The 18,587-nt window shown below is 37.4% G+C and overlaps 1 protein-coding gene across 12 annotated transcripts in view; it reads left to right on the forward strand.

Moving 5' to 3' along the window:
• Nucleotides 1-18,587, forward strand: part of vav2 (vav 2 guanine nucleotide exchange factor) — a 288,765-nt gene that overhangs the window by 8,554 nt on the left and 261,624 nt on the right. The window lies entirely within an intron of this gene.

Consider the following 18,587-nt stretch of genomic DNA (forward strand, 5'->3'; position numbering starts at 1 on the left):
GTAATCAAGCATCAACCTTTACAAAAATCTTAGTTCATGGCCATGACTTCACAATCATTGGAATAGTTGTGTAGTCAGTGAGTAACACCATCCATGAAAGGCCATTAGAATCAGAATCAGAAAAGCTTTATTGCCAAGTACCTTTTTGGACATACCAGGAATTTGTTTTGGCATAGTCGGTGCAATACAATACAAATTAAACAGTATAAACATTTCTACAATATAATATAAATATATGTGCACAGTTTTAAGTTAATAAAGAAGCTGGGTGTTCAGAGTGCAGTTTCAAGCATAATGTTGAAAAGTTTAGTGGAAGGATAAAGGGTGGTATGAAAAGGTGCATGAGCAACAAGGATAATTTGAGCTTTATAAGGAAAATTAAGCAAATCCCATTCAAGAGTTTTGGGGAGATTCACAAAGCATGGGCTGTGTCCGGAATCCTCATGATGCCTGTTCCCCATTTTCTAACCAAACTTTTTCCTTCCACTAAACTGTTTTGGACATTGCACTGTGCTAACAGCTAGCTTCTTAAGCAGTGATCTGTTGTGACTTAAGGGCATGACATATCCATAACATAACATTTCTATATTCTGGATTTTATTAAATTGTTCATGTGAAATATTGACATTTTCTCAGAAACTGCATTTTGAGTTTTCATTAGCTTTAAGCAGTAGTTATCAAAATAAACAGCAATACAAGCTTGAAATAAACGTTTGGCTGATATTCTAATTTGGATCATTTTGAGCCTTGCCTGTATTCCCATCTGATCGTGGCTCTTTTGGAGCTTCCTGTCAGAGCAAGCCCACATCTTTGTTGTTGCAGACCTGCGCTCTGTGATAATGCAATGTGCATGCAATAATATGTGTATTTTCCAAGATTAGTACAGCTTTGTTCTGGATGAAAGAAACAATTGATCACCTCTATAGGTGTTGGCTGTGCTTTGTGTTTGCAGCAGCAGTTTTAGCACAGAAGCAATCATGTACATGCAAACCTCCTGCCTAGGTCTGAATGTTTCATTGCCATTCACCCATATGGCAGAAATGTAGCCTTGTCAGCAAAATGATCATGCAGTTTCACTGCAGCTTCAGCATCTTCATATCTGCTTTAAAGGATGTTAACTGAACTTTGTCAAGGCAGTTGTGGATGTGAGGAAAAATATGATGCCTAAAAATCGGAAGTTACAGTTTTTATTAGTTGACTGAGATGTGGAAGTTGTTGCAGCTTTACCTCCCAATTTGCTTGAAAAACAAAATTTGGGAATTGTAAAGAACATAAATAAAACCCGGCTAAATTGTTTTGCTTTAAGGGGAGTTAGAATGAAGAAAATTTTAAAGAAAATAAATATAAAAGCTGTTATGTATATCAGTATACCAGTGCAGAAGTGTTTCTTTTTTCGCTTTACTTCCTTTTTTTTAGATAAAATGTAAAAAGGAAACAAACATTAAAGCTGAGGAATTGTAGTCTTCCTGAAATAAGAGCAGCTTCCACTGCACAAGATGTCAAAATGTTACTTGATAACTTCCATAATTTAGCATTATACAACGTTTCAAGTTTTAATAGTATGCTCCTGACCTCTATTTGTCCTTAGGGTTAAATCTGGATTATGAAAATCTTTTAGGGAAGTATTAAACTTTTAATTAGAAGGTCTTCGAAGTCTTTCCAGTTGAGAAACGTTATTCCTTAAATGCTCCACTATTTGCTTTTTAATCGAGCCCAGTTGTCCAGTTCTAACTTAAAAAAATTCTGCTAACTTACATATTTTTACACCACAGACATGCCACACGCTAAACATGTGGCTATGAAGATCTAAAGCTGTAAAATGCAAAGTTTCATCATATATACACAACTCATCATGTAGGATTATATACCCTAAGAGGGACCTTAGGCAAACAGGTCCCTGAAAAGGAGAATCTTAGACCATCCTGACATATCTAGACTAAGATTCCACATTAGTCTATGAGGTTTTATGATTGTATCAATGTGCCTCTGTTTCTGTAGAACTTCCCATTCACTTCAGCTTGTTCATACTTCCAGCATCAATATCAGGAAGCATTTGGTTCCTCAGGATGTTAACACAACTGCAGCAGTGGAGTAAAAGTGCACTGTGGAAAGTGTTGCATTCTGTGTTCATTCACTCCTAAATTTGATGTGAAATACCAGCAGGTCTACATTGTTGAATGTTGAGTCATTTTGGTGGGAGCCGGCAGGAAAGCTGAATAAAAATTGCCAGCTTGGTTTGTCAAATATTCTCGGTACACCTTCAGTGACCTGTTTCTGTCACCATAACGTGTGAATATGTGTCACATCTGTCTGTCTGCTTTGCACCAGGGATCTCCTCTCTTTCCTTTGCTAAGTAAAAATAAAATAAAACTGTCATTCTGGTCATTCTATTTAGTAGAATTTACATTCAAGGACTTTGATTTGATAGTTTGGTTCTTTAATTTAATTTATTTGATTGAAACATCTAGTGTTCAGAGGACTAATTGTAAGTCAAAATGAGCGCGGCAAGTAGGTTAGTCATCCGAAAAAATGTGGAATGCTCCCCCAGGGTCGGGGGTGAGTGTCTTCCTTAAGGAAAAGAGTTCAGGTACGGCGTCTCGTTTGTGAGTGATAACAGGATGGAGCAGGTGATAGACACACATGTTGGGTTCTTTCTTTGGTTCAGCTATTGCTTTATTGGTCCATCTAAAGTCATATTAAATAAATTAGATTATTAATAAAAGGTTAATTTATTTCAATACATCACTGAGTGAAACACATTATATAGAATAATTGCACACAAGCCTTTATTTCTGGTAATTATGAGGAGTTTCCTCAGTATCTGGGATTAGAATATTACATCAGACCAATAAAAAAACATTTTAATACAGAGATGTGGGCTTAATGGAAAGTATGTTTGATACCTGCTTAAAGGTTGCTATTTTTAACACAAACAAGCCTCATCGGAACACATATTCTAACAACATTCTGGATTAAAACAGCTGAAATGAACTTTCTCCAGAGTGTAGTCTAGTTTGGATTAGGGATAACTTTAGGAGCTCCATCATCTGAGTCACTGCTGCTCTATATCAAAAGATGCCAGCTAAGGTGGTCCTTAGATCTAATCTATTTGATCTAGTTACCTTTTAATAGCTTTTTATATCTCTTTACTTTCTCTGACTTAATTTTTAAACACCTCTAGTAATACTGAAAATAGTTAGCTTGAGTTTGAGACCCAATGAGATTATCCACATCGAAGACTATTGTTGTCAATGCTACCACTTAAATTTTGTTTGTTCATTGATAGTTAAAAGATTTAATTTCTGGAGTTTCCAACTAGCCGGTCACAGGTTAAATTTAGCTTAAATTTAGCTTTCATAGCATCTTGAACTTTGTCTGGTATCCTATGCGACTTTAAATGAGAATACACCCTAACAGATCTACACAAATCAAGGGCTATAGGTTGCATTAGTCCACAATCCTTCCCTCCCTGTGCTCTGTGACCAACAGTAGCCCTCACCTATCAACTCCAGAAGCTATAGACTTCCATGATTACAAGGCGAAGGAGAGGTCTGGATGGCATCCCTTGATCCACCCACTAATTTCCCTCCCGGTCCTTCTGAGAAAATCTGCAGCGAGGGTGGAAGAGATGTCCTTAGTGACAAATTGGGTTAAACAAAACTCTGGCAGGAGAACGGTAGTTTGTGATTTATGATAAGGAAAAGGTCAGAGTGTGTTTGTTCTGATACTTAGAAACACACAACCTGAGTGGCTTAGCCAAATGAGAAGGACGTGAAGCAGAGCAATCAAGTTCTTAAGGGGCATATATCATTTTTAAAACTTTTTCTTTTCAAGTTCAGAGTTGTAGCTTTCTGTAATTATGCTCATCTCTGTGACTAAAATTGAGAACCATGCAAAGAAGTGTTTAAGGGAAAAGCGAGTACAAAGCAGCTGGCACACAGCTGAAATGTCAGTTCATAAAGTCAACAATTATATTGGGATTGTCATTGCCTTGCCATGAGATTTAACAAACCGGCCCCCTGTGGAAGAATTTAAAAGTACGGGCTACCTATCATCATAGTGGCGAATGACTGCTTGTGATAGAAACTCTTTCACAAACGGTCTTTCTGCCCAACATGGTTAACCTGCTGTGCACATTCCTTCCAACGACTGTGTTACAAAAAGAGCCTGCTTTATATCAGCAGGCCATGCACTGTTTGTCTTAGTCTCACTTTTTACATGTGGGGGTCTTGATAACACTTCAGTAACAGTTATCCAAACATTATTCCAAGGACACCTTTTGTGAAACCACTCATAGTCTTTAAGTCTGTTAACAGTCAACGTTTGGCCCTAAAACAAACGACACTTCAAGCCAATGCTAAACCTGTGGAGGGTGGAAGGGAAATTATAACAAAGGTAAATAACCAGACAGCAGCTACAGTTACACAGTCTCCTTCATTTAGCTCAGGCACTGAGGAAAAAAAAAAAAAACTGTCTCAGAGATGATAACGTTAAGTTTAAACATGAAGGACTTCATTTTGAGAGACAGCTTATTGATTTAACATTATCTGCTGACTTCAGCTGATGTTTTCTACTAACATAGGACATAAAAAGTAAAAACGGCTGTAAAAATAATTTTCTTATCTGATAAACCACCACACATCCGTTTAGCATATTCCAGTTAAAACTATACATGTCCAGTGCACAACAATACTACCTATACCCTGCAAACGGGATGTCCCTGTCATCATCCATATATGGTACTCACTTCCTGGCTAAGAAAGCTTTTTTTTTGTCAAACCACATTTGAGTGGTTGACCAAGCACATTTGCACTTTAAATTAATAGTATATATCATTGATCGAATCAATGGAAATCAGTTGCTCTAATGGTAAATGAAACATTAAGGGTTAGGAAGAGTGGCCAATAATTTGTACACCCTGGTATAAATCTGCTAGCAGACGCCATCTCTTTGGGACATATAGGATGAACAGTGAGTACCCCATTTAAGCATCAGAACCAAACTGAAGCAATTTCCTTAATGTTTCTTGTTCCTTAATGGTAGCCACCATTTAAGTACGTTTGGTACCAATAAAAGCACACCCCTTGATTAAGAAACTGCTATTAACTTCTACTTTTGTAATGCTGAAGGTGCCTGCAGTTGGCTGGAACTGCACCCTTAATGATGTCATAAATATTAGAATGCGTTTGTAAAATCCCTGTTTCTCCTTGTAGTTTGTTCTCTTTTGTTGGTAAAATACAAAAACAATGGATAGCTGGTATACATCAAGTACATGGTGCCCACTGCAAAATGTGCATAGTGGATAGAAGCACAAGAACAAGCTTTACCAGTAATCTCATTAATTCTATGAGAATCTGTGTTCTGAAGGGCTGTAGCATTATTTACCAAATGGGTGGATGGAGTAGGAGGAGATTTAGATATTGATATGTTTTTATCTGTGTAGACAAGAGTTCAGCTGACCCTCATTTATATAGTCCAATAAATCCTTCATTGTGTTCTCATCGTTTATTCATCTTCACCTCAAGGTTGTAAACAGAAACCTAATGAGCACTGGTGTTTGCAGATTCTCAGCAGCTCATATTGTTTGAACTGAATGCAATGCCTCAGGCTGTGTCTGGGAGACAAGACTGAGCGGTGCACTCTTTAGCTTTTTTGTGTTTTGCTGTATTTTTTTCACCTCTCATTCTTTTTCTTTTTTTTTTCTGTGTGTCTTTTCCAACCCTGTCAGTGAAGATACCGTGAATGCCTTTGGGATGACTTAAGCAGAAATGCATGCACTACCATGCTTTTGTTTCTGTGTGCTTTATGTTTGGAATTTTGCTTGAGCACACATGAGTGACAAATGTTACAGTACCTGTGTTGTCGCTGTATGCAGAACCTATAGAGCTCCTCTGAAGCTTCCCAGTTCTCTGCAGGGTTCCAGATCCCACACAGCGCCTGCTGCTTCCAATCACTGTAATTGAGGTTCTTTCTTTTTTTGTCCAGCTCCCATCAGATAGATTAGTTTATGACAGCTAGTGGCAAAAACTGATTTGAAATCGACCATTACACACTTTCCTAGCATACTAGGATTTCCTTAACAAATACTATCATTGGGTCAAACAGGATTCAGTTCTTTTGGTTAAATCTATAACTTTTCATTCAGCTCTGAAACAAAAGTTAACACCAGGATATAATAAATGCATTGCGTGTCTGTAAATAAACTACCTCCTGCAGGCTTGCTACCGAGGCAGATTTCTGGGTTTAGTAACCAGTTAGCTTCAGCTTGTTGGCTTAAAATGTTTTGTTACAAAAAGCAGAATGGCAGAAAATAAATATATTGCTAATTATCTTTGACTTTCCTTTACTTTTGGACTGCAGACTGTCCAAACCGTTACATATGGTGATGGCTGCATCTTGCTGTGAAGATGCTTTTCTTCAGCAGGCAGAGGGAAACTGATCAGATGTGATGGGAAGATGGATGGAGCTAATTACAGTACACTCCTGTTTAAACCTACACTTTTTTCCTCACTCAAAAGAAAGACACGTTCAGCTGTGCATTTATTTCCAGTTGCAAAGCACAGTCGAGATGTGAAATGTGAAAAGGTACAACAACCATCAAGGTAATGCTTTTTTAAAACTAAAACCGGGAAGCTCAGGTAACTGTTAAGCAGGTAACTGCAGTCTGGCTACCGAAGCAGATAGCCCAACTAATTACCTAGCTAATACCAGCTTGTTAGCTTGTTAGAGACTGCAAGACTGGTTAGGAAGTAAGCCTCTCAACAGAAAAGGACACATAACATACAGCCAGAGATAAAGAGGCATGGTATAGATCATAGCACAGTCACATGTTAGAATGGCCCAATCAAAGCTCAGACCTAAATCAAATTAAGCATCTGTGGCAAGACCTGAGAATAGATGTCTACAGCCTATGCCCATCCAGTCTAACTGAGCATTCAGTGAGATGAACTGTAACCTCCCACTAAATCCATTTCATCCATGCTTAATCAGTCCTTTGATCACAGTGTACTCTGAATATTCTCTGCAGGTCGAATTTATAACCCTGAGAAACCACATTTGATCCCAGCGGGAGATCAGAAAGAAATGTAGGAACTGAATAAACCCACTTTCTCAAATTTCAGTTTCCGACTGGAGCAAGAAGGAGGAGGGTAGTGACTAAATTGCTGCTCCGCTCCCCCCCCCCCTCCCCTTTCTCGGGTCCCTTAGGGGTAATTTAATCTCAGTGTTAGGTCTACAGTTGACCTGTGACCCCACTGCTCACCGGAAGTAGGTAATACTGTTAATGGAGCTCATTAGAGATATGTACTGGTTTGAACAGCTGGGATAGTGCAGCTGAAAGCTAATGGGATTGACAATAAGGGACAGAGTCTCAGCAATGGGCTGTCTAACCTTTTTATGAAGTGATCTTGCTCCTAAGGTCATAGGAATCTTTTAAAGTGAATTGTTGCTGTCTTTTGCGACTTCAATGTTGACACTTTCTAGCCTTCACTCATAAACGGTTTGATACTTCTTCAGGAGACTAAGTTAGCCTTTGCCTCAACAGGGTTGCAACGGTGCCTCTTGAGCATATCATGGTCAGCTGGATGGCTACAGTACTGATCAACACAGATGGTGTTAGCATAGAATCTCTGACTAATTTAAATTTCTTTCGGTAGCGTTTTACTGCAGGATGCTACGCTCCTAAATCTATTTATTAAAGCTAAGCTTTCTGTTTTTTAGCTGGCACAGCAACATATGTTTATCGTGAAAAAAAAAAAACCTGGCAGCACAGGTTTTAATTGCTTAATATCAAAGTTTGTGATTTAAACTTAGATTTTCAGAACAACTGCAAGACAAGCATGAGTTTGAAACCAACAGAAGCTAAAATAATTTATTATTCAGCAGTAAATCATAGACATAGATGGCTTTAGGGCTTTTACCACGTTTGAGCACTGCTCCACAACTACTATTAACCCCCTGCTTTCTTTTTTCCACTTTCAGTGGATGATGAAATCATAACATTACCAAAAAACATTTAATTTACAGTATTTTGAATTAATCCATTAAGTCCTATTGCAACATTTATTCATACCTGTGACCACGTATTTGCTATGCTTAATTGCTTAATGGAAATAAATGAATTTTATTTCTTAATTTCTTCTTTATTTAACCAGGAATTCAATTGAGTTAACATGTCTTTTTCAAGGTGTGATCTGGCCAATGAAGACCAAGGGGTTACAAATGACATATATAAGCTTAAAATTTAACAATAACATCCATATACATGAGGAAACAAAGAGACTACAGAGTGATGTTTTCTGGGAGATGTTAATGGTTTTTGGAGAACAAGCCATACAGTGATGCCTGAAAGACAGTTTGAATCTTGTCAACAACCTGTCTTAGGAGAGCCAACTGAGTAAAGCATGATGTCATTTGCATAAAGGTGCACTTTAGCTGTAGTTCCTAATGTTATTTTTAAAAATGAGAAATAAAACAGGGCCAAATGTAAGCTCTGAGGCACTCCTTTTAAAATAGTCAGAAAGCTAGACTTATATTTTATAATGTCTTTTTTATTGCTCTGCTGCAAGTCGCAAAATTGACTTTATGGGATAATGCGATGTAATGCCAGGAGCATAAACCAGTGTAAGAATCGCTTTAAATACTAGATGCATAAAAATAGGACACTGGTTTCTACAACCATCAAGTATTTAGCAGAAGGGATAGAAATATAGAAATCTTGACTTAAAGTCAAGTGTCCTGTTCAAGTTCACTCTTTTTTTTAGTGCAAACTCCTATCATCAGGCTGTAGCTTTGATTTCATTGAGCTGCTTCACCTCTCTGTTCACATGACGTTAATGTAGAAAGAACAAAATACTGAACAGTGGTAGCTTTACATGCCCACATCCAGCTGCTTCTTTTTAAGCAATTTTATTTAAGCCAGATGAGACTTATTCTCTTAAAGTTAATCCATGTGTCAGCCGTACAAATCAGACATTTGAATAACGTTAATGTATCAAATGGAATGCCTGGAGAAGATGTCCTGAACAGTGTGTGTGCTGGATGTGGAGATACTAAGCTGCGATTAATGCGTGAACTGTAAACTGCTGCTAATATTATCTACAAGCCTCCTGTTTGTTAAACTGGATATTGACATAGCCGTGGAAGAAGGTTAACAGATTTTATTTAAATAGTCCTGGTGTTGATGATGTCATGCAGTCCATCAAGGTTCTCAGGGCATTTGAAGAGAAACTGGGCCGATGCATCATGCATCCTCCTTTGTTGTTTAAAAACTCCATTTTACTCTCATCTGACTAGGCACACAGCTCCAGTTAAAGTCTTAGTGCAGTTTCAGCAAACATCACATGTTTACAGCTGTGGTGGAAAGACATTAAGACCTTTTATTTCAAGGCAGGTCTCCCAAACAAATGGTTGGCAAGTAGATGGTGTGCAAGTGTTGTTATGGAGACCTGGCTCCTCCCAAGATGCTTTTGTTTGCTGCATCTCTCTAAAAGTTGGTTTTGGAGAGTTTTGTTTTACCTCGCTTACTATCCCCCTTAGTGAGTGTGATGGGAAGATAAAGACTGGGTCCTTGTTCACCCTTGTTTTGTCACAGTTCCAGCTATTTTAAGGCATGAAGATCTGCACTTACTTGCCTTACATGAATGTCATCTTTCTCATTTTGAAGAGTGGTTAAGAATAAAATGGCATTTGTGTATTTTAAAAGGTAAAGAATAGGCTTAAAAATGTTTCTTTTGCATTTGTTTTATTGGAATTGTGAAGGGTGCCACTAATGAGGTCACTATTGATGTTGTTATTTTTTAGAATGTTTTTTTTTCCCAGTGAAATATTTACACAAGTTAAAGGTTGGATTCCCCTAAAGTTGTCTAGTGTGAGATCTTGCTACTGCAATAAAAGATTAATCTAAAAGGAAATGCTCAACTCGTCAACCATATTTTTATACTTTTTTTGAAGTACAAACAAGGTTGGCTGAAATGATCCCTTCATTCTTATTATCTTTCCGTTATTGTTTTTTTATGTGCCATGTGATGCATGCATTGTTATCTCTGAGCTGTACAAAATATTTGTTTTTCGATTAAGATGTTTGTGGAGTAGGGAGCGTTAGGCCTCTTTATCACATTCATTATTGGGATAACATCTCGCAGTATACTATAGGCTCTGATGAAAATAAATCAATATGAGGCTGTAAATGTTCCCATTCTGCAGCGTTGTTCAACAGAAAGAATGCAGAGCGGCATTGGTTTAGACTCAAATGGGAGAACAGTGAAGTAGTTCAATATTCATGAGGTGCAAATGCAGGCTCACACCTACAGCGCTGCAGCTCTGTGAGGCAACAGCCTGTGCAGTTGGAAGATGAAACAGGAAGTACATTTGGAATTCAAACAAGCCTTTTTTTTTTTTTTTTTCAGTTTTCTGAGCAGAAACTGAATTACACATCTGCTACTACTGTGGGTCACCACCAAGTTATGCAACGTTTTTTTTGGAACAATGCAAATATTCTAAAGCGGAGGAGAATGTATTCACTTGTTTTAATGTTTGATTTTAGGTTTAAGTATGAAGTACTCACTAATAAGTTTTAATATAAAATATTGAGGAAGTACTGTGTAATACAGTATACTTGATATAAGATAATTTGGGAGTTTTCCTCTGTTAAAGCTGTGCAAACTGGAACGTTTTAAGCGGCCTGCATCTATAAACTGTGACATCTTTTATTTTTCAGTTCATGAACCTCTGGTGGAAAGGCAAAAACAGAAGCTGAATATTCTAATTTTAGATGACCTGAAATCCCCATATTCCATCAGCTGCCAATATTAGACTACATTTTAACTATGAAACTCAATTTAATCCAGATGATAACTAACATACCAGAAAATGAAATCACTGCTGTTGGAGGGAAGCTGGGAGAACGGTTACATCAGGTCCATGTTATCATTAATATGCTGCCTTTGTAGAGGACTGCAAACCTGACCAATCTGCGTATGTCAATAGTTCACTGGTTAACCCCTGAACATTTGGTGTTGACTACTTATAAATGAAAATACAAATTAGGTCTAATACAGTGCCTTGCAAAGATATCCATACACTTTAAGCTTTAAGTTTGTCAACCTCAAACTTCCTGCTAGTTTATGTGATAGACTAAGCCAGTCATGAGTGTTTTAATTTTTAATTTAGATTAAGTTTTTTACAGATAAATTAGAGAAATGTAGTTTGCATTTGTATTCAGCTTCAGTTATGCATGCCACCAATCTGGGCTTTAATGGAAAAGTGGAGAAAAAAATGCCACTGCTGAAAACATTTCCTATTTAAAGTTTGCCACAAGCCATGTAGGGGGCATAGCAAATGTGGAAGAAGGTACTCTATTCAGTTTAGACCACAGTTGAAATATGCAAAAATGCAAAATGCTATGTCTAACAGAAACCAACACTATAAACCACCTTAAACCGGCCATCCCAACCATGAAACATGGTGGTGGCAGCATTATGCAGTGGGGATGCTTTTCTTTAGCAGGTTTAGGGAAACGGGTCAGAGCTGATGGAAAGGTGGATGAAAACTTAAAGAAAGCTTGAGACTGAGGTGGACTTTTACCTTCCAGCACAAAAGCTGTAAGCATACTAGAGCTACAGAGAATGGTTTAGTTAAAAACATATTAATTCATTAAAATGACCCAGTCAAATCCAGGCCTAAATCCAATTGAGAATCTGTGGGGAGACATAAAAATGCATCCTTACAGTGGGTCTCACCAAATCTGACTGGGCTTGAGTGACTTTGCAACAAAGAATGGGCAAAACCTTCAGTCTCTAGAGATGCAAAGCTGGTGGAGATATACTCCAAAGATCTTGCAGCTGCAAACAGTGCTTCTAAAAAGTATTGACTCTGAGAGGCTGAATGCATATACATACCACACTTCCACACTTTTACACATAAAGCCACAGTTTTATCTGTAAAAACAAAACATTTAAAACCATGCATCCTTTTCATTTCACTTCACAGCTCAGCCCGACTTTGTGTTGCTCTTTTACACAAAACACCAATAAAATACATTAATCATTAAAGTATGATTGTAATGTGCTCAATTGTGCATAAGTTCCATAACCATGCATGCTTTTACAAGGCATGTATGTTTGGGGGGGGGGGGGGTACATCATGCTGTACAAAACATATCTGAAACATTAGCATTACGGTAAAAGTTATATTAATTAACTACATTACTGTTATTCAAATGCAACATATGTCCGCTCCAAGTTCCTTGGACCCCGAAGAAAGCATGCGCGAGAGGTACATTTATTGACCTGGCCAGAACAGAAAATTGGAGTTGTTCCATAATTTGACGGAGAACAACGGAGAGCGTGTCTGTCGACGGCGTTGCTAACAGGTAAAACTTGATGATATTGAGTTGTTTGAGCTCAAACATATGATTACAATAAGGTAGGCCATTAAAAAGTACAGTTTACTCAGAAATCACAATTAATGTAAAGAAATGACACGTTTAAGTAATATAAACTCTGAGTAAACAGTTGATTGGACTTAAAAATAAAATTACAATAAAAGGGACATGAAAAAATTCTGGTTACTAAGAATTAACAAGTAATGCCAGTAAATTAGACACATTAAAGTAAAATGAACTCATTCTTTGAATTAAATCAAAATCTGGGCTTACAGTGTGTAAGATTTATACAGTTGGAGTGTACATGTGTTTTGTACCTTGATTTTTTAAACCTAGCGATTTCTTCCTTCTCTTTGACTCTGCCGTAACTCATTTGATTTCTGCAACACTGAAAGTTTACTGCATCATGATGCACATTGTAAAAATGTGATCCACTGCTTTTCTCCCCTGCATACAGGACAGATGGTGCATGAGTCAGCCAGTCTGTTGTGAAAAACCAAAACCACATAATTTTTTTATCAGTTGTCTTTAAAAGCTCTGCTCCACCTAAAGCTTTTGGTACATTAATGCCCATCTATCTTCTTTTTGCATTCCTTAGGGATTGCTTTTTGTCTGAGACTTGAGTGCTTATTTGTTTATGTGGGGAACTCCAAGTTGGTCTAATCCTTTGATTGAGAGGGATAATTTCAATGATGTCATGTTGGGGAAGATTAAAGCTAAACAAGCAAACAGCAAGGTTACAATTTCTATGCCAGCTAAAAGGATGACCTCACAATTATGTGCTTATGGATAGTAGATCATAGTATTCATGCCCAGGAACCTTTTTCACTTTTTGCCATATTCCAACCTCAAACTTCAGTGTCTTTTATTGGTTATATGAAACAGACCAACACAATGTATCTTATAATTGTGAGGAAAAGGGAATAGAGCCGTTATTAGAATACCAGGCTTTCAGGCCCCCTTTGTGTCACTGCCATTAAAGGGCTTTTGTCTCTGTCGTCTCTTGCACATCAACTAAACTAATAGTTCAAAGCACAGCCAGATTAGGAGAGAATCTGCGAACGTCAATTTTCAAGTCTTGCTACAAATTCTTTGTTGGGTTTATCTCTAGGCTTTGACTGGACCATTCTAACACATAATTATGCTCTCATCTAAACCAGTGGTTTTAAAACTTTTTATACCAAGTAGAGCTTTCCCAAGTACCACCATCTTAATGGACATTTTTAACAGGACTTGGTGGATGAAAAGGCACGTTCTTTTCCATTGGCAAAAGATGATTTGTTTAAAGTTGTTGTTTAACCATGCGTGTACAGTCAATCTGAAAATGGAATTCCAAGTAGGAAAGTCAAAGATTTCTTACCAACCATCACTTCAAAAGCCAATATGGCTGCCTTGTGTGGAAAACCTATAGCTTGCTGCAGTAAAAACATTATATCTGCACTTCTAATGGTTTGTTTCTCATCAGATCTTACTCACACTGTATAACCTCCTTTAGTGAATATGTAACATTTATACATACACAATGCAGAGACATGCATTGTTATTCGCCATTATTGCTCCTAGCAACTAGCCGGGATTGGCAAATCCATCTGATTGTTCTACTTTGAAATGGAACATGTTAAAGTTGGGTTTAATGTTTGGGTTGTGGCTGTTACGGCTTATTTGTTCTAGGTCACCATCATCTATGTCATCATTTCCTTGTATTTACTTTCAAATAACTGTTAGCATTTATTTTAGTACTGCTACTAGTAGGCCACTTTTTGGGTTGTTGTCTTGTTGGATGAACTTCAGCGTCAGTCTTTCACATTCTTTAAGACGTTTTCTTCAGGAGTTATCCTCCATCCATCTTATGAAAAACGTTCAAAGCAGTACCCATTGCATGATGCTGCCACCTCTGTGCTACATGGTGGGAAGAGGTTGTTCAGGACGACACATGCTGTTAATTTTGTGCTGCAAAGAATTCTGCGCGCAGGCTAAAATGTTTATTTTGGTTTCATCTTCCCACAGCACAAGCATTCAATCAAGCGATCAGTCAATCAGACTTTACAGAACAGTTTCCATGCAGTCAAATGTAACATGAAGCCCTTTTACAGAATTTACAACATGCAATCAAACAATTCACAAACCAAAAATGCTTAATTAACTAAATCACATTGCTTTAATTATTAATAACAAAATAATTTTAACCAAAAGACAAATAAAGATAAAACATGAAATTACATTTTAGTTATAAAAAAAAACCCATTAATAGTGTTAAAACCTGATTAAAGAGATGAGTGATAGTACATTTTTTAAAATCTAATTTCTGAAATACTATGCAACCAAATTAATTAAAACCTCAAGTGAATAAAATGTATTTTGGCAATATAGAATATATTATATAATTTCTTTTTGTCACATGAAGGCCAGAATGTGGAATTTGTCCACCGTCCCTGACCTGTATTTTATGATCCCTGGTCGTCATGATGCTCTCTGTTCACTGATGTTCTCTATCAAATCTCTGAGACCTTTAAACAACAGCCGTACTCATATAGAGACTTAATTACACACTGTTTACTGAATAGATGACTTCTGAATCTAGGTGGTTTGGCACAACATTTTATTTAGGGGTATCAGAGTAAAGGGAGTGAATAAATACACATGCCATACTTTTCCGACTTTATTCTTTTGAGAAACATTTTGGTACCCATGTATCATTTATTATCTTCTCAATTCATCAATACTTCATGTTGGTTTAGCACATTAAATCAAAATAAAATATATTAAGGTATGCAGATGCAAACTATCTTACCTTACTAACCCTGGGGGGGGACATGACAGTTGGAGGGGAAACCGACCCTCTGAGGCGACATGCAGCCAGCTTTGAGGATCACTGAACCTTATGGACACTGTCTGATTTCTAAAGTGGCCCCATCTGCATGGTGATTTCTGAGGGGGTTGATTAGTATGGGCATGCAGCAGAATGGGCCTGAATGTTTCCGGTGCCTGCCATGCATCGCTGGGCACCATCACTCCGCTGAGAAAATGGGAGAGAAGAGGCCACAGTGCTTCCCCTGTCAGAGCGAGAGACAGATGGCTGAATCCTCCTCTTGCAGTTCTTCTCAGTCATAGGAAATCAAAACGGTTTGAAGTAGGTTGTGTTTTACAGCAGTCCATTTCTGCCTGGCCTTGGCTGCTTTTCTGCCTTTATTGACTGCTGTCATGAACAACACTTACCCAGTGATACGGTGACTTGCTACTCTAGTTTGTGGTGTTGTTGTGGCAGACTGCTTGTGGCTGTTTCCTGCTGACCGAGAGCAGATAACAATCTGGGCTGGGGGAGAGGAACAGCATCCAAATCACAACCCCCCGTCTTACATACTCACAAACAGAGGGAAATATAAATAGTTTCATATTTTTTCTATCTCTTCTCCAAAAGGAAGTAGATAACATGCTTGTCATTGCCTGGTGCCTCCTAAGAATAGCTGTGTTTATTAGTGGCTGTAGTCCTAGACTTTTTTTTTGAGGCTTTTGCCGCTGAACTGCCACCAGAAGCACCAATATCCCATTACAGACATGTATTGATCATATCACATAATTAGCTCTGGGATTGGAAGGGCACAAAGGTAGGGTTGCAATGTTACATGCAGTCCCGTAAAGGGCCGGTGCTTATTGATCTCCCTTGTTAATCAAGCAAACAAAGTGGAGCAGTGTTGTGGGTTAGAGAGAGTGGAAGAGCTTATTTCCTCGCGCTCCGTCTGTGGGCTTGCTGCTTTGTGACTTTTAATTTGAACTTCTCCTAGTTGTGGTCTTGATGGTTTCTGTTTGATTCTCCAAGCATAATGCTTTGTACCTATTTCTGGCTATCCAATTATTCTGTGTTCGTGTAGTAAAAATTTAAAACCATAAAATGTTAGACAGTATTTTATTTTACATGAGCAAATTGCAGATTTTGGTACAACCTTCAACCCCATGACCTCAAATTCTGCTCATAATTTTTCATCATTCCTTTCTGATGGTTTAAAGTCCTTTTGATGAAATGCAAATAAAACTGCCAAAGGGACCAGAGGTTTCTCTTGCTGTCTGCAGCAGAGAGTTACATTGCGACTTCCCTCGCTCCCTGGTTTCTGTGCACTGCCAGTGAGCTGGCTAAAAGCAGGCTACTACACAATTCTTCGGCTTACACAATTTGAAAATATTTTATAGTCATGGTGTGGAAAGTAAAGGAGCTCTTTCCAGAGGGATGAACTCCATTTAATTCAAAACAATGATGCAAAAAATCTTCAATTTATACAATAAATGTGAATAATGATAACACGAATAGTAAGTAAAATGATTTATAGTATCTGTAAACATCTTAATTAGAACTACAATTAGGAATAAATAGTTTTCTAAAAGTCATAATAACCTCGAGTAAAAATCTAAAACAAATCTAAATTATAAGTAAAAAGACAAATAATAACTTTGAAATGGAAAAGCATGATTATTCCCATAGCTGCTAAAATATTATGTTTTTGTTGTTAATCTAGTATTTTTTTTTATCACATCTCACAATTGTTACTTTAAATGTAAGACTTAAGCGTAAAATAATAAATAAACACCTGTCAAATTTAGTAGTAATTTGAAACGCCTGTTGTACAGACTATTATATAAGACAACACTGCTAATATTAGCTGGTTAATTAGTTGGGCTATCTGCTCAGGGGGTCAGTGTGCATTCAGATGTTTTACAGACATGGCTCACTTGGCTTGTCTACAACAGTTTTAAAACAGCATGTTATACATGCTTTATTTTTGGAAATATTGAAAAAAATCTGTTAGCCTTTTTCAGCTAGCTAATCAGCAGTGTGCAGCAACAAGAGTAACATAAACTTTTTTTATTTAAGTAATTTTGTTATACCCTTCTGTTTTCATTTTCAAGCGAACTGAACTTAAGGTTGTCTTACTGTATGAATTCCATACTATCCTAGTATGAGCATCTATTACCTGTTCTAATGTAATGCTATGAAAACTGTTTTTTCCCTTTACTTCTCTGTTGATTTAGTGGAGCACATAAAATTCACATTTTTTCTTTCACTAATCAGACTCTCTCAGCACTAATAAACTGCTCAGCATGAATTTCTGGCTGGGAATCTTATTAGATTTAATCCAATTTCTCACGTACAGAATTAGTTCGATGAGTGATTATAGGCTTAAAGAAGCAAACCCCATAATGCAGTGCAGGGAGAAAACGCCACCACCTCCAACTTCTGAATCATGCTCAAAGACACACAGAACACAGAAAATGGATTGTTGGCTTTAAAAACATAAGATAAACCTTTGATGGACGGTTTCTACCATTGGAGAATAAAATGACCTTGTCAGACGGCAACAGATATTTGTATTCAGGAGGGCCTCAAACCAGACTTCAGAGTGTGCGAAATAGTTTCATTTTGCAATCATTTTGCATACTAATGAACTTCTAATTGTCACTCTAACGGAGGCCTGGGAAAATTTGAATAGAGATACTGATTCTTTCTTCTTCAGATCTGATTCCGATAACGGAATTTAATATTTTCCATAAGCAATATTTTCCAAATCAGAATGCTAAGAATACAACAAAAAATATCTCCAGTTGTATTAATATTTACAATAATAAGCCTCAGAATTATTCTTTCAAGCCTACATACCACTATGCTGCTGGGCCTTTGAATCTGTATACATTCCGCTGATGCTAACCTGACGCCCCATAAGGGTCTTCAGAATATAACTGGTTTAAAAAAAGCTTTAGCTGTGAACTCTTTAGTGTGTATTGTGGTGTAAATGTTGGTAAAATGGTATAAAAAGTCGCTGCACTGAAACAAAATCTGTCGGTAACAAGCTTTACATCTCTGAAAGGTGATTAGTAATTCATGAGCGACACCATAACCATCTGTGTGTTGAGAGATTGAGAGAAGTTGCTCCAAACAGCTCAATAAAATAGCAGTTTTCTGTTTTGGTCAAACAAAACCAAGAACCTATGATGGCTACATTTGTAATCTGTTTTAAACAACTTTCATTAGCAATTAGCTCCGTTAGCATTGCTAACTGTAATTATTAACTGTTATGTTCCTTTTTTAGTTGGTGAATATTTACACTTTGTATAAAGGTCTTCCAACAGGATGACAACATTTCACAGTCCTTTCTGATGAACTGTGAAAGTTGAAGGTAACGTCCATCACTATAATGTGTTTGCACATCGATCATCT

Source organism: Girardinichthys multiradiatus, chromosome 8 (genome assembly GCF_021462225.1).
Source record: "Girardinichthys multiradiatus isolate DD_20200921_A chromosome 8, DD_fGirMul_XY1, whole genome shotgun sequence".
Lineage (NCBI taxonomy): Eukaryota > Metazoa > Chordata > Actinopteri > Cyprinodontiformes > Goodeidae > Girardinichthys > Girardinichthys multiradiatus.